The 17,614-nt window shown below is 46.5% G+C and overlaps 1 long non-coding RNA gene across 1 annotated transcript; it reads right to left on the bottom strand.

The window, feature by feature from the left end:
• Nucleotides 1–1,740: 1,740 nt before the first annotated feature.
• On the bottom strand, nt 1,741–16,165 carry LOC127492850 (uncharacterized). The gene is made up of 4 exons (XR_007922657.2): nt 15,924–16,165; nt 6,132–6,331; nt 4,972–5,061; nt 1,741–1,983 (listed from the first exon to the last, which is right to left on the bottom strand). It is a non-coding gene; the product is annotated as an uncharacterized lncRNA (long non-coding RNA).
• Nucleotides 16,166–17,614: the final 1,449 nt, after the last annotated feature.

Here is a 17,614-nt window from a genome sequence, read left to right as displayed (position 1 = left end):
AAAATGCAATAATATAGAAATGTGCTCTTTCCCATATGATAGTAGTGGAACATTTAGTTTCCATCCACTGAGAAATTACTGATTGAAGCAGAGTTTGAACACATCCCAGAAAGCAACTGAACAAGCTCACAAGTTTGGCAGATGAGTCGTATTAACACTTCACTCTGCAAGCAGCCCATTCCAATGATCAATGCTTTAATTCCGAGTCCACTCCGGAACCCACCACCTTCCCCCTCCCCCACCCCCACCCCCACCCCCGCCTCCTCGCACAGAGCCCCTAAGCACTGACGTCCCTCCTCAGGAGCTTTGCAACCCATCACACTTGTGGGCTTTGCCCAGAATGCAGCTAAAAAGTTTCTGAGGGGACCTAATTAGATCCTAAGCTAAAACCAGACTCCTTGGAAGTTGAGGCCTTCTAGTTGTATCCAGAAACCAAAGACCTGGGCCTAGAAGTGGCTGTCCCAGGGCCTGGGGAGAAGGACAGAGGCAGGTCCCGCTTATAGCATTCAGGTCCCTGGTGCTTGCTAGGTCTGGTGGGTGGAGCTAGCAGGCTTGCAACCCTAGTGCTGACCACTCCAAATGGCTGGGAGGTTCCCAGATCGTCAGGCTATGCACTGCCTCTCGCTCTTTCTCCTGTAACTCTGATGGTCCGGAATTATGTTTCCCATGTAATTACCTGACAGAAAGTTCATTTTCTTTTTTTTAAATTTTTTATTTATTTGACAGTTAGACAGTGAGAGAGAGAGACAGAAAGGTCTTTCTTCCATTGATTCACCCCCCAAATGGCCGCCACAGCCAGAGCTACGCTGATCCGAAGCCAGGAGCCAGGTGCTTCCTCCTGGTCTCCCATGGGGTGCAGGGCCCAAGCACTTGGGCCATCCTCCACTGCACTCCCGGGCCACAGCAGAGAGCTGGACTGGAAGAGGAGCAACCGGGACAGAATCCAGCACCCCAACCGGGACGAGAACCTGGCGCCCATATGGAATGCTGGTGCCGCAGGCGGAGGATTAACCAAGTGAGCCACGGCGCCGGCCCCCAGAAAGTTCATTTTCAAGACTCAGCTGGATTAGAGCTTTCCCATGAAGCATCTTCAGACCCTCTGAAGTCAAACACTCTTTCTCTTCTATGCTTCTATTGCAGAAATTAATAACAGCATTTATTGAGCACTTACTTTGTGCCAATAACATTATAGGTTACATATAACATAATCCTCATACTGTGCTATAGAAACCAAAACCATTATTTGTTCCCAGCATAGAAATAAGGAAGCCGAAGCCAGAGTTACTGCATAATTTGTAAGAATGCCAGAAGTGAGAGGACACTCCGCCACTGTCCGTGTGGGTCAAGCTTCAGTCTTAGCCTCTGTGCCACGTGGCTGTGTATTGTACAGCGGTTGTAGCATGGCATTTGCAACATGGAATGAGATAATGTTTTGATGCATATCTTTGTTTCGCACTGTACTACAAGCCCCTCGAGGAAGAGTTCGTGTTCTGTCTTTCTTCCCCCCATAGCTAGCAGTTTCTCAATGCATGTTTGTATGCATGATTTCATGCATGCAAGAAAGAATCATTTTTCAGAGGTGGTTCTTAATGAACAGATCCCAAACAGCTTAGGCATAGTGATCATTTATAAACGTGAGACAGGCCTAGTGATTTATCTACATGAACAATGAAGACCCAAGATAGTACACATGATTGACAAAAGTGACAGACACTTAACAGCCTTGTATATTAGCAGAACTTATTTATTTTCATTTTATTTGAAAGGCAGAGCAACAGGGAGAGAGAGAAAGGGAGAGGGAGGGAGAGAGGGAGAGGTGAGTCTTCCCTCTGCTGGTTGACTCTTCAAATGCCCAGAACATCTGGAACTGGGCCAGACTGAAATCAGGAGTTTGGAACTCAGTTGGGTCTCCCACATGGGTGACAGGGATCCAAGAACTTGAGCCACCACCTACTGCCCCTTAGGGTGCGCATCAGCAGGAAGCTGCAATTGGAAGAGGAGGAGCCAGAACTCAAACCAGGCACTCTGATAAGGGATGGGACTTTACCACTGCACCAAACACCTGTTCCCAAAACAAAATACCTCTATAGGTCAAGGAGGAAACTTCAGACCCCTTCCCCACCATACCCGCACCACCCCTGACTCTTCCATCTCTCTGTTCTCTCTGCTAAGGAAGAAACTGAGTGCAAGGGAGTAAGCCAGGAGAGGTAGAATAGCCCCAGATGGGTTTTCAGGAGAGCTGGACCCACTGCCTGCTGGTTCTCCCCGGGCACATGGGCAACAGCTCTCCTCACTTCCTAGCAGGGCCATGCTTCTAAATGCTCAGTGAGGCCTTTAAAATGCAAACATTCTCAGGATTCTAAAATTCTCCAGGTGGTCCGTGGGCTGATCCAAAATAAAGGTCATAGGAAGCAAGTCTGCTCTTGAGCTTCTCAAAAGCATCTATTTTCTATATTACAGATTTGAAGCTGCACTCTAAAGCAAAGAAAAGATGACAAGAAAAAATGAAACTAAACCTTGGCTTCTTTTCCAAGAGTAGGGTCCCTAAAGATTTTGCTTTTGTGGTGGTGAGAATTGCAGAAGCTCACCCGCCTACGTGACCTTCAGTGAGCGAAAGAGGAAAGATGCTGTGACCTTGAACTAATTCCCGGGCGCCCCTTGGTCTGCCTGTCTGTCAAGTGGAAGGGTGGGAACTCAGCGAAGGCGTCTCCCGGACAGACATTCCATGATTTCATGCACTCCTGAAATGAACGCGTGCTCTCTCGGCGTAGCTCTGCTGTGGGGTCCGCTCCCGCGGGGAAGCCCGACACAGCAGCTGTTGGCACTTCTGCACAGCGCTTCTGCCTATGCTCTGGCTTCGATTACATCCGTCATCGCTCTATTATGTTGTGGGTTCAAAGTCACCTGCTTCTTTTTCATTTTTACTTTGGTCTTATCTACAAATTTTATTTTGATTCTTTAAAAAATTTTTTAGTGGCAGTGACTTGTACCTGTTACAGGAAGAAGAATACAGTATGTATGCATTACAATACGACTTCCTTTGGAAGAAAATTATTTTTTAAAAAATAATTTTTTATTTCAAGAGAGAGACAGACTAAGAGACACATCCCATCTATCAGTTCACTCCCAAATGTCCCCAAAAGCCAGGGCTGAGCCCAGTCTTCTGCAGGAGTGGCAGGAAGTCAAGTACATGACAAGTGCACCTACTTGGTGCACAGTAGCAGGAAGTTGGAATGGAGAGTAGAGCTGGGACACAGATGCTGGGCACTCCTGCCCTGGATGCAGGCATCCCTAGTGGTGGCTTAGCTGCTGCAACAAATATCTGTTTCTAGACAGACTAATCTTAATTTCATAAATAACTGGTCCATTTCATTTGACATTTGAAGTAATTTTGATTTTAAACTTTCATAGTGTTTTAATGAAATACATTTTGCTTTAAGAAACACAGTAATGAAATTTAATGTTGAACTTGGCCATGAATGTCCATTACTTAATTAAGATAAGAGGCTATGGCATTTTCAGAGATAAGCTAGGAAGTTGGGAGCACCACAATATCCTGGAGATAATTTTGGACTAGTCGTGACAGATGCTCCTCCTGTTGTAAGTTTCCTGCTAGCCTTTACCACTCTCCTTTTAAAACTTACTGTTTGTATTTATAGAACAGCAAGTTTCCCCTACAAGCTGTTTCAATTTGCATTTTTCTCAATGACTAATCTGATGCACCAGATAGGAGGTTCCTATTTTTTCTGTTTCAGAAATGCTAACCAAGCATTCTGCTTTGTTTTTGTGAATTGAGAAATGTAGCAATAATAGACAGGAAATAAAGAGTCTAATGTCTGCATGGCCTCATTCGCAAGATGGCCATATTTTTGAGATTATCCTTTCTGCAAAATGGCAGTCCGCGTTTCCACTTCGGTAGCTTTGCAGTAATGAAAAGCCACACTAATGGTGCCAGAATCAATATTTTAGACACATGTGTCTGTCTCAGAAGCAGGATCCATGTTGGTAATGCTGTTTACCATGTGTTCCCAGTTGAAATCATTTAAGTTTCTTATTTGTTGTTATGCTGCAAGATGGTATGATACTGAGACTACTTTTTCCTCAAAGCAATGCATGATTTTATTGCCTTATTTTTTAAAAAGAATTCATTTACCTTTTTCTGAGATATTGTGAGATTACTCCATGTCTCTGTATTTGTACCAAGAAGAAGGATGCCATTATCCATTTCTGTTTCTTTTTTTTTTTTTTTTTTTTTTTGACAGGCAGAGTGGACAGTGAGAGAGAGAGACAGAGAGAAAGGTCTTCCTTTTGCCGTTGGTTCACCCTCCAATGGCCGCCTTGGCCGGCGCGCTGCGGCCGGCGCACCGCGCTGATCCGATGGCAGGAGCCAGGAGCCAGGTGCTTTTCCTGGTCTCCCATGGGGTGCAGGGCCCAAGCACCTGGGCCATCCTCCACTGCACTCCCTGGCCACAGCAGAGGGCTGGCCTGGAAGAGGGGCAACCGGGACAGAATCCGGCGCCCTGACCGGGACTAGAACCCGGTGTGCCGGCGCCGCTAGGCAGAGGATTAGCCTAGTGAGCCGCGGCGCCGGCCCATTTCTGTTTCTTTTCTGTCACATTAATAGAGAAGCCAATCCTCCTTGGGCTTCCAGTGGGTGTTTTTCTCCCAATTATTTATGGTCAACTTGTGGTCAATCTTTAGAGCTATTCTGTGAGTTCCATGTGTTCGATTGCAACGAAGCAGATGGGTGGCAAGGAGGTGAAATGAGGAAAACCCTTGCAAGCTGGCTTCAGGATTTCCAACACTTATTGCTGACAAGAAGCAGGACTTGGGAAGTATTCATTCTGTACCTGTCACCAGCAACACGTGAGGGATTTACAATAAATGGAGGCATCCCCATGGGAGTTGGCAGTCTAGGCTCATACAGAGACCCTGTATAGAGTCGTGCTTTCGCCACTGGTGTTTACATACCTGGAGCAAACCTTGCATTTGGCCAATGGGATCCTTTCATGAATGTGACTGAGGAAACCACTGAATTCCAAGAGGAGCCAGAAGTTGAGGCTAAGGGAAAGCAATGATTGAGAATGAGATAAGTATTTCAGCTTACAGATGGAAGGAGACTTGCAAATCCCGAGTTACTGATAGCTTTATTATTTTTTAAGTTTAGTTTTACTTGAAATGCAGGGGGTGGGGGAGAGAAAGAAATATTTTATACACTGGTTTACTATGCAAAATATCTGAAACAATGAGACCTCGGCCAGGTCAAAGCCTGGAGCTTGGAAGTCAATCTGGTCTCTCATGTGGGTGGCAGGGACCTAAGTACTTGAGTCGTTGTCTGCTACCTCCCAGGGTGCACATTAGCAGGACACTGGAATTGGAAGTGGAGCCCGGACTAGAACCCAGGCAGCCTAATATGGAATATCCAAGTGGTGTCTTAACTGCTGTGCCAAACACTCATCTTGGCTTGACTTCTGCAAGAGCCATAGGAATTTCTTGGGGAGTTAGTCAGGAGGACCCCAGCCTGGGTATAGGCATGAGGCAGAGGCTCAAGGGAATCTCCAGACTGAGAGAAATGAGTGAAAACCACACCTGAGGCTGGAGCGTCGGGCTCAGTCAGCCATTGAGTGGCACTGACTGAATGCCTGCTGCATGCGAGTCACTGACCACAGCACCGTGCACATCCTCTCCACCACTGAGCAGACTGTTCTCTCGCTGTGCTCTCTGTCATTGCTGACCTGTCTGGAACAGCAACCCCTTCCCTGGGGAATTACTCCTCATTCATCCCGGCCACGTGGCTCTGTAGGGGAAGGCAAGTCTTTCTCCTGTCTCAGGAGGAAGGGGAGCCCGCCCTAAGTGGCCAGACCTCGTCCCTTCCACTGGTCACAGTGACTGGGCTAGGGCATATGGCTTAGGTCATGACAGCCATAGTTGGCTTTTTTTTTTTTTTTTTTAATTTTTCTAACTGGAGTTAGCAGGGCTGTCTCCCATCTCTGGTCAGGAAGTTGCCAGGATGTAGGCCTACATTGGGCCATAATTAGGGTCTTGTAAAGACAGCTGGCTTGGAAGTTCAAAACTGATATACAGAGGGAAGAAGAGAAGAAACGTGGAGAGAGACACAGAGAGATCCTGACCTGTTGGCTTTTGAGTCCAGTATCCAATCATCTGTCTGTTCAGATCCCAGCTTTTCCATGGTGCGACACGAACCAGTTCACTTCTTCAGAGAGCTGACGCTCTCTCTACACCTCACAACTGAGACTCTTGGGTATCCATCCCAATTTCTGCTTTAGTTAAGAAGATGGAAGGAGACTGTCCAATGGTTGTCATGAGCATCCTAAAGAGGTTTTAAAGATGGGTTGGCAAGGAAAGGTGCACACTGGGAAGTTGGCAGCAGAAAGGATGTACAGAATTGCATTCCCAAGGCTTGGCCCTGGAGAAACCACCAAGCCCTCAGTCAAAAGGAGAAGGCAAGGACCAAGCCCAACACCAAGAAGAGATTGCTGGTTCACCATTCAGTTGCTAGGTCTGCACAGCACTAGCCTGAAAGCAGAGCATCTTCTCATGGGTAAGACACTAATGCATTGCTAAAGCACAAACATCAGGTGCATCTCCTGGATTTGCGCCACGGATCATGTTGTACAAGAAGTTACTCCATGCAGGTAGTGCTAGTATTTAGCTCATCTGTCTTGTTTTCAGATTAGGCAGAAGCCAGTCTTCCAAAAGAAGACTATTGAATCCTAGACTCTCCTGGAAGAGGCAGAACAACAAAATGGCACGAGTATTAAACAATAGCACATTTTAGGTCTTGTATTAATTTTTTAAAAGATTGATTTATTTATTTGAAAATCAGAGTTACACACAAAGAGAAGGAGAGGCAGAGAGAGAGAGATAGAGAGAGAGAAGTCCATCCGCTGGTTCACTTCCCAGTTGGCTACAATGGCAGAAGCTGTGCTGGTCCAAAGCCAGGAGCCAGGAGCTTCTTCTGGGTCTCCCATGTGGGTTCAGGGGCCCAAGGACTTGGGCCATCTTCCACTGCTTTTCCAGGCCATAGCAGAGATATGGATCGGAAGTGAGCAGTTGGGACTCGAACCAGCACCCATATGGGATGCCGGCACTGCAGGTGGCAGCTTTACCCAGTATGCCACAACACTGGCCCAGGTCTTGTATTGTTTTAAAGACAGTACTAAAGGTAAGTGTAGGGATGGCATTTGCCTCAGCAGCTAAGATGCCCCTTTGGATGCCCACATCAGAGCACTTGGGTTCAAGTCCCAACTCTACTTCTGATCCAGCTTCCTAGTGGTCTGCCTTCTGGAAGGCAGCAGACGATGGTTCAAGAGCTTGAGTGGGAGACCCAGATTCAGTTCTGGGCTCCTGGCTTCATTTGGGGAATGAATCAGTGGCTGGAAGATCTTTGTCTTTGTCAAAGTTTCTGTGTATCTTTTTGCCTCTCAGATAAATAAGTAAAACTTCTGAAAACTGCTTTATTGGCTCATTCAAAGAGCAGTTTGGTGGTGATATTGGCCGCAAGCATGGTCTGGCCAGAGCTCTGGCTGCCCCGCCCCACACTGGCCTGTGCCCTCCTTCCTGTCTTGATTTGGTCCTCAGGTTTGTTTCTCTCCTGGTAGAGAGGGCAGCTGATGGCCGACAAGGCTACATGTTCCACGCTCACAAACGGTAGATGGCTCTCTAAATTCTGGTTTTCAAAAAGAACGTAAGTGCTCAGAGAACAACAGAAAGCAACAGGGCAGGAGGGGAGCAACGAAACTCTGTATTGTTTTGTTTCCTCAAATATGGAGTAAATGCCTCTGGGTTAACAAAAAAGGAGAAAGAAAATTTCAGTGTTTCTGTCACATTCGTAGAGGGACAGGAGCTCTGGTTTATAACTAACTCATAGTTCACAGTTCCTTGTCCTTATGTACAAGCCCAAGAGAAACACCCAACAAAACACGAACCCTCACGAAATAAGGAGATAAGAAATCGCAGTCTTACACGTCCATAGGCATTTCCAGGAGAGCTTTACATTAAGCAGGGTTTTTTCTCACTAGACTCTGAGACCCAGTTCTCTCTTCCTCTTGCACTTTTTTCCCTAAAGATTTATTTGTTTATTTGAAAGATGGAGTGACAGACAGAGGGAGAGCTCTTTCATATACTGGTCCACTCCCCAAACGGTAGCAATGGCCAGGGCTGGGCCAGACCAAAGCCAAGAGTGAGGAAATCCATCCAGGTCTCCCATGTGGGTGGCAGGGACCCAAGTACTTGGGCCATCATCTGCTGCCTTCCTAGGGACATTAGTAGGGAGCTGGTTCAGAAGTGGAGCTGCCAGGGGTCAACTGGCGCTCATAGGGGATGCCAGCATTGCAGGCTGCGACTTACCTGCTTTGCCACAACACCAGCCTTTAAACAAAGTGACTTTGCTTCTAGACTGATGTCTGAGAAAAAGGAGAGTGCAGAGTTGTTGGCAGAAATGGGAAAACCTTGGGCCACCAAAGAACACGCTCTTAGGCTGCTTCCCCCGATGGCCTGCTGTGGCCTCACAGGGTCTCCCCAGATTCATATGTCTAAGTCCTAATCCCGGAACCCTAGAAAGTGACTGTAGGAAGAGGCAGGGACTTTGAGAGGTGATTAAGAGAAAACGGGTTTGTTGGTGGTGGACTCGAAACCAATATGACAGAAGAGGAGATAAGAATACGTAAGAGGAGAGTAGGACAGGGCCAACACCGATGGGTGAGGAAGACTCCCATATAGAGGCAAGGCAAGAGGCCTCAAGGTGAACCAACCCTGCCATGTTGATCTTGAACTTCCAGCATCCAGAACTGTGCATAAGCCACATGTCCGTAATGGCAGCACTAGGAGGTAAAACAGCCGACCCTCTTCCTCCTCCTAGTCGGAGGCCGATGAAGCCACGGCTCAAAGGAAAAGCAGCTGCTGGATGATGCTCCCACCCACCTTCCACACACTCTCTGGGAGCAGAAGACCTGCTTGCATTGAGGATGTCTGCTCCTGCCTTTCTGAGTGGTCCCGCAGGGGGTCCCTGCACACCAGTCTGTGCTCACACGGTCGTACTGTGCACTCGCAGTGCTTGTTTCTCTATTCTTTTTTTGCTAAGGTGTGGGCAGACACATTAAGGTTTTCAAGTTGAGTTCAAACCATTCCCTGAAGAATAAATTTAAGTTCTGGAGTGACTCACATATAAATCTGGGTTTGCTTAGAATTGTCCAATCACATGTTCAAAGAAAAGGAAATAAAATTGTTATTAGGGAGCTGTCTTCGGAGTAGTACTGAGAAATTTCCCAAGGTAGGGCTTGGGGCTTCTTCCCTGTGCCTGTGAAATGTGCAGATGCAGGCAGAAGCTGGCTTGGGAAGTTAGGGGGAACCTCCCTCCCTTCTTGAAAGAATTTCTCGATGTTCCCGAAGCAAGATAGCAGAAGAGAACATCAATAACCCAGAAGTCAGAGTGAACAATACTGGACTCGATGCTGCAAGCCTGCATTCTTCTCCCCAAAGGGCCATCCCCAGAGACCTCAGCTGGAATCACATTGAAAACACAAGTCTTTCCCATACAATGCCCCTTGTGACGGAGATGCCACCACTAAGCAGGGCCCGATCGGACACCCTCTCAATCATGACAGCAGGCCGACAGTGACACCATCTGTGACTGGATCTGGTGCAGCTGTGAGTCTTGCCAGTGGACACCCAGTCTAAACGGTTCAAGTCTGCTGGCACAAGCAGGGCATTGGGTGTCCCAGCGCAGCTCCTTACTCATCTAGGCAGCCAGCTCGTTTCCCATGCTGCTCAAATGCTCAATGATTTGGCCAAGTGATAAAAGCAAATTAAACTTTCGGCTGTCCCTCTCCTTTATCACGGACAGTGGGCTGGAGCCACTTTAAGGGAATACATGTTGAAGGGACAGAACCACCGCTGGGCCAGCACTGCATTCACACACAGGTGGATGCAAATTCGCCGCTTCATTGCTGCATTTGGTTTGCCCCATTTCCTTCCACCCAGGCCTTCTCCCTCTTTCATAATCTGTTTTGTATTCAGCTAGAAGATGTAGCACCTCCTCCCCAAAGAAAGGAAGCTAAATTGTTTTTAGATAAAAATGTCGGCTGCCTCGCTCCAAATGGGAAATTCAATCATACGAATGGCCGTACACATGACTGTGGAGGCTGCTTCTTCATTGCCAGTGTGGTGTCACTTACAACAAGATGTTCTCCAGCAGCTGTCAAGACTGAAATCCCACCCCACCAGTCGCAGCAGGGGCACCAAAAGCTCCATTCCCTTCCTCAGACAAACGGCTTCAAGCTGTAGCACCTTGATTGTCAACAGCCATCAAGAGAGCAGGCTGCATCTGGGCAGTCCTGTGTGCCTCACCTGGAGTACGGGAAGGGGACAGCAAATGACAGCGGTGACCTGCAGTGTGGTCAGGGGACAACTGAGTGTCTTTTCCCGCTGTGAGAAACACAGTGAGGTTTGGGTCCAGAGGATCTGAGAACTGTAAGAGGGCAAAGTTTGGTGACATGTTAGCCGGCACAACCAAACATCCAGCCCTTGTTCCAACAGAATGGCCCCCTGGGATGACTGCCCTTTTTAGTTGCTTTTTTTTTTTTTTTTTTGGTAAATCCAGACTATTTTTAAAGATGTGTCCCTTTCTTGGATGCCACGTAGAGACACTTTTCAGTTTATAAAGTACTTGTATTCTACAGCTACACAATTGAAGGGAAAGGGCCTAATTGCTCAGGACACCTGGTGGAGAATAAATCAGTGGGAAGGTCCAACCAAGTCATCCGAGTGTGCTCAGGGAACTGTTACTCCCGCAGGAAGGGGAGCAATAAATTAAAGAGCATTAGCATTCCAACTTGGCATCCACAAAGATAGTGAAAGGAAAGGAAATAAATATGGATTGAGCATTTATGTGGGGCCTGGCCTCGGTGTGAGGGATTTCCATATACATTGGTTCATATAGCCATAGAAAAATTGGCTAGGAATTATTTCCATTTTTTATAGGTAAGGATATTGAGACTGACAATCTTTAAATTGCCCAACTTTCTGCACCTGCAGTTAGTGAACTAGAATTTGACCCATCTGACTCCGTACTCTTTTTTATTACATATTTCAATTTTGGTTATGTGACTTTAAGAAAGTAGGTGTCAGTAACTGTTTGATTTCTTTGAGTATATGCTTTGTGGGAATATTATGCCTTTGAGAGCAAATTACTCATAACTCAAATAATAAAAGTTTCTCTTCTGTATTTCCACTTCCACAATTCTTTTTTCCCCTTTTCCTATTTGCATGAGCAAGGGCGTCTGCAATAGAGTAAAGCAGTAATAGCAGGAAAATGTGGTCTTATCCCTCTAAAACACTCAAATGCCCTATTCCACGGGGAGCCCATATCCTATCTGCCTTTATCAAAAGTCATTCTTCCAAAATAACCCAACCAAAACAAAAACAAGTACCATCAAAACAAAACATGCATGCAAACACAGAGACACACAGACAGACAGACAGACACACAAATTCAGTGTGTGTCTCTCAAGTTAGCTGGTGAACACGTCACAGAAAGAAACTGCTGGTCATAGACCTCGTTGTGAACTGAGGTGCTCATCGGGGAGGCCGAGGGTGGTTTGGCCACTGCACCAAGTGCTGATGTGGGCCTGAGAGTTTAGCTGAGGGCGACTAGGAAGAAGGCAACTAGCATACACTCTGCAGGAGAGACGTGGGGAAACCAAGAGCAAAGGGCAGAGCGAAAAGAACGGAGCGTGGCGGAAGCACAGGTCTAGGCAACAGCAAGGCAGGACCAAGTGTAAGGACAGTTACCTCGAACCAGCCTTGAAGCAGCTGTAACCTTTCTCCATCTGGGGAATGCTCAATTTTAAAAATATAGCGTATGTGGATAAATGGAGAGTAGCGTGCTTGCGAGACCTGAGTGGAGTTCCAGACTCCTGGGCTCAACCTGGCCCAGCGCTGGCCAAGTGGCCATTTGGCGACAGAACCAGTGGAAGAAGATATTCTCTCTTTGCCCCCACCCCAACTAAATCTTTAAAAAAGTATACGTGTGTTAGAGTAGATAAATACTTAGGATAGACACTCATAAAAACTATCCATGAAATCTACCTGGGTTTCTTTCTTTTATGTGGGTCAGCTGCCTTCAATCCCAAAAACAAGCAGCCCCGTTCTTCTCCCCAGGTGAAGCATTTTGTCCTTTTTCTTTCGATGGGGATAATTTTGGTGAGGCCTCTGACCAATGCACACTTGTTGTACTTCCGTCTTACATATTTCCTTACCTCCATTTTCAGCCGCATATTCTATTATGGTTAATTCAAATGTGACTTGCATACTTTTATGTTTCTTATTTAATGCTCTAGTCATTCACCTCCTTTCCATAAAATGTCCAGAAGAAAATTTAAAGTGTGCAGAAACAAAGCATCCTCTCCAGTCAAGTAAAGATGGGGCCAGCACTGTGGCTCAGCGGGTTAAAGCCCTGGCCTGAAGCACCAGCATCTCACATGGGTGCCGGTTCTAGTCTCGGATGCTCCTCTTCCGATCCAGCTCTCCACTATGACCTTGGGAAGCAGTGGAAGATGGCCCAAGTCCTTGGGCTCCTGCATCCATGTGGGAGACCTGGAAGAAGCTCCTGGCTCCTGGCTTCAGATCAGCACAGCTCCAGCTGTTGCGGCCATCTGAGGAGTGAACCAGCTGATAGAATAGCCAGGTAAGGGGCTCCGTCATTCAGTCCTGAATTAGAAAACATCATTCGGCCTCCTGTTGGTGAACTGAGGGAAGAGCAGTTGCTGTAACCTTCAAGTGGGCTTGGATTGGGCTGGGAAGGCTCACAGGGTGTTTCGCCCGACTCTTCACCCCTCTAGCGAGGAGCAGTACTTGGAGTCATTTTCTCGGCCAGCGCACGCGCACTGCACCACGAGAAGACCTCCGCAGATACGTGTGCCCTAAAGCGCCCGTCAATCATGGCGGCAGGGGAGGAGTCAGTCACGCCTGGATCCCCTCGTGCTCACTTCTTCAGAGGAACGGAGCGTCGGAGAGACCCTGGCGTGGCAGCCAGGTCTGGGCCACACATCTCTGAACTAACTCTAGGTCCCAGGGGGGCAGAAAGCCGGGGGGAGCTATTTTCTTCCCTTCACAGCTCTGGAGTTTGCTGTGAGTGAATATCTCGGATTATCACAAAGCAAGTCAGCTTCCAAAGCTGTTTAGGATTGAAAATGTGCCCGAGAGCAGGTTGCCACAATACAGAGCCCGAGTTTTCTTCTTCTTTTGAATTCAGAAAACCTCCCGAGGCTTCCCTACTTCATCATCATGCAAGTCTGAATGTTATCTCTCCTAAGGCATCTGCCCTGGGCCCAGAGACTCTAACTTTGTGTGTGTGTGTGTGTGTGTGTGTGTGCGCGCGCGCGCGCGCGGGCGCACGTGCTTTCCAGATCTTTGCCTATTACGGCTTGGAAATGAGAACGCACAGCTGCAATGGAGCAATCAAAGCGGAGGAGGAGATCATTTACATTCCAACGCAGAGAGACTCCCGAGTCAAGGTTACCTATAAATCAAATGGATGTCATTTCATAAACACCCTCAAACAACTGTATTTCATTACACAAATGGGAAGCGGAGCTGCTAATGGGCATCTGAGGACTAAAATCAATTTAACTTAGAGGCACTCAGCTGCTACAACAGTTGTGAACATGTCTGAATGTTAATAAACACTGATTAGTATTAATATCATACAAGATTTTAAATGCAGCTGGCATGGAATTCTCAATCTGACGGACAGAGCGGCCTGTTGACAAATATTTATTCCCTTTATTCCCTCTTCCAAAGAGGTGTCCAGAGGTTTGACAGAATTACCATTGGTTTCACAAGGATGCTGTGGCACTTCTTGATTTTTAGAGACTAACAATCTCACAAACAGAAAGGAGGTCGAACACTCATTTGTCACTCGGAGACAACACGGGAATGACACTGAGCAAACCAGGAGCAGCCAGCGGGATGTGAAAATTAAGAAGCAAGACAGGAGGAAGGGAAGAAGCCTGGGACAAAGCTTCAAGAAGTGGACAGCAGCCATCACCGCCGCGGGGACCTGGCACTGCTGCAGCTGATTTTCAGCACGGGTGTGAAGGAGGTGAAACCTAGTGGTGGGAATTGCAAAGAAGTCAGAGTTTTGTAAGTTTCATGTGAACTCTGCTGCTTTCTGATTTCTCACTCACCACCGGTTGCTTTGACGCTCCTTGTGCACGAAATGACTAGCCTCAAAGTGGAGGATTTAGGTCAGGACAGATACAGATCAATGGATTTTACATGGATTCTATCTCTTTTTTCTAAGAGTCTTTATTTTACCTGAATGTCATTGAACTTCCAGGAGTCTCCACCACTGGAGAACAGTACACAGAGATTCGACATCTCTTTCACCAAACAGAACAGGCTGAAAGTATAACTGTTACACCTGTTGTGGCTGTGATAATTCAATGAAAAGTTTTACAAATTAAATAACGCCTGCAGTTAAATAGTAATAGATCCTTCTTCTCTGCCACAACCTATGGAAGTGTTGAAATGTTACTAATAGATGGAAGGCAAGTACGGTCACCACTGTGCCACCAGTGCCTCCCATTTCTCATAGAATGAACGCACGTGGACTTGTCCACCTAAATAACAGTCGGAGATCCTCCAAAGGCTAGTGATGTGAAGCAGCAGAAGATGGCAATGGGAATGTGCATACTCCACAGTACGCTATCAGCATATTCAAGGAGATCGAGGCAAGGGAGGGTTTCGAAGGCAAAACAAGGAGAATTGCACAAGACATTTTGAAACAACACAATGGTAGCGCCAGTCCAAGGCTGAACAGAGAGCTGCTAGGCAGAGGTGCTCACGGCAGTAGTCTTTGTTCAAGACTGTGGTTCTGGAGGTCTCTGGTGATAGTCATCGCCAGGAAATCACGCATGCCTCTTCACAGCCTCCCGGCTCCATTTACGTCCTTATTTCGTTAGGATTGACATAAGGGACTCCATTTTGATTCTGACAGTTTTCACATGCTCTACACCTATGTTCACCAGTGAAAATTGTGCTTGCTTTCTCTCCACACACTTACACAGTCATTTTGTCTGAACTGGTTATGAGTAAGTTGCAAACATTATCATACTTCACCTTCAAAGTCCTCAGTGTGTGTCTCCTAAGAACAAGGACATAACCAGGTACCCACTTGTAACGAGAAAACACGGTGTGCTGTTCCTCTCTACTTTCACCCTCAATGCACTGTGCAAGAGCTTTTACAGGACTTAAACTTCAGTGGCCCCTGCCCCTCCCCAGCTCTTTTCTGGAGGCCACTGGGTGGTCCTAAAGGTCCCAACCCTCTAAACCTCTAAACACTTGGATCCTCATGATCAGCCCCTTTTGAGATGTCATCGGACCAAACCATAAGTCCCCTGATTCACTATTAAACAACTGAGCTGTTAAACAAGGGGCTCATTATGAATTTAAAAAGCACTCCTAGCACTCAGGTTATTCCCTATTAAGAGACCAGGGACAAAGACCAACTCTATTTCATTTTATACCGCAGCACCATGTAGCCTTAAGACCATTATCGGATGATGAAGTTTAATAGTTTCTTATGCAAATTCCATACTTAAATTTTACCAATTGTCCCAATAAAGTCTACAGTTTTTTTTAAGTATCCAGCCCTTGAGCAATGTATACTCAGTCTCTTCAATGACAGTGTTCTCCTACCCAGGGCCCAGGAAGAAGGTTTCTACATGCTCCACCTTAGCCTCACTCTTCCCTTGAAGCTCCCAGTGGAGTCTGTGGGGAGGAACCTGCGAGAACTTTGGGCAACCCTTGGCTCTGAGGCTTCTAGAGGCTCTTTGTCCTTTTACTTGCCCATGATCACCTTTCAGTAACTCATTGGAAATTTTCCCCCAGCTCTTACTCACCTGCTTAGTGATCCTGTCTTCCTGGAGGTCCTGCTCTGAGCCAACCAGGAATCATGCACTGGCCTTTCTTGGAGGCAGCCCTTTTAAAATCAGATTTCATGCTCTTCGGATGCACTGAAAAACTCATCTCTTAGAGGGGTTCAAGAAAATGGTTTGTTTGATGCAATTGGCAGCATCGCCTGATCTTAGGGTGAGGATGACTCTCTTTCCAACTTTCTACAGAGTCTGGGAAGCAGCTGGAAGTTATCAACCTACAATAACACTGAGACAGATTCCCCAAACATAATGAGTTTATTCAGGCAGAGCAATGCAATGGGAATACACGTGACAGCAAAGTATGCATGCACTCAAGAAGCCCGAGGCAAGGGGAAAGTTTTAAAGACAAAATGTAGAAAATGGCAAAAATAGGTGGTTTTGAAATGATAATCCTTAACTACAAGGATTAGTATCAAGGATGATGTGAGTCTAAGATTAAACAGGGAGCTGCTGGGTAGATGTCCTTGCAGAATTATTTTGGGGGTAAGGTTGCAGTGGCTTTTGGCAAGGTTCTGGCCCTAGCAGGAATTTTTGTGATCGTTCTTGGCATACATGGACAAGATCCCCTCTTTCAAGACCTCTTGGCTTTATGTACTCATTTATTTGAAAGATTTGTTTGTTTATTTGAAAAGCAGAGTGACAGAGGCAGGTGGGGAGAGGGAGAGGGAGAAGGAGAGAGAGAGAGAGAGAGAGAGAGATCTTCGATTGTTGGTTTATTCTCCAAATGGCCACCAGGCTGAAACCAGGAGCCTAGAACTCTATCCAGGTCTCCTATTTGGGTGATACAGGCCCAAGCACTAGGACCATCTGCTGCTGCTTTCCCAGGAGCATTAGCTGGGAGCTGGATCAGAAGCAGAGCAAAAGAGACTCAAACTGGTGCTCATATGGGATGCCAGTGTCACAGGTGGTGGCTTAACCCACTGCACCACACTGCCAGCATCTGCCTCCTTTTCTGGTTAGGGTTTGACAAAGCAACTCCATTTTGATTCTGACAACTTTCCCTGAGGCAACTTTTTTAAATTTGATGTATTTTTAAAATTTGATGTATTATATTTGCAATTGCTATTATTGTTGCTCAAACTTTCCCACATTCCAGATTTTGCCAATCACAATCCCTCCAACCTGGCCTCATGACCTCTAGATTTCCCCTTTGTTCATAGCACTTTCTTCCCAGCTGTAACTCTTCCAGGCTTTCTTTGTATTTTCCTGGCTTCCCACCTGGAATCAGGCATTTCTCCATGGATCTCTGGTTCCTTTTAGTAGAACACAGCAAAGGGAAACCCATGTGCTCAGCGTGCTCATTGCCTCTAAAGAATCTTTATTTTGAAGACTTTTCAAAGCCAAGAGGTACATGATTTCTTAAAAATCATGAATTCACACAGATACTGGATTTCAACACCACATGCTCCCTTTCCTTCAATTACTTACTTTTGTTTTCCCTCCCCTGGTGAAAACTCTGGTTCAGACACTGACACATTTAACCATTTTGCTGTGTGATAATAAAAATAAGCTTACTTCAGAATCAGTGTGATTAATAGTACTACCAAAACCAAACCAACCGAGTAACATTCCAGACTTCTTTGCAGTTCTGAGGCCGCACACTGCAATCCTAGAGTGTACAGGTAGTTCTCCACTTAGCCTGGCTTGAAACTTAT

This window comes from Oryctolagus cuniculus, chromosome 14, assembly GCF_964237555.1.
Source record: "Oryctolagus cuniculus chromosome 14, mOryCun1.1, whole genome shotgun sequence".
Taxonomy (NCBI): domain Eukaryota; kingdom Metazoa; phylum Chordata; class Mammalia; order Lagomorpha; family Leporidae; genus Oryctolagus; species Oryctolagus cuniculus.
The sequence above is the reverse complement of the archived record's forward strand: the minus strand, read 5'-3'. Positions and strand labels throughout refer to the sequence as shown.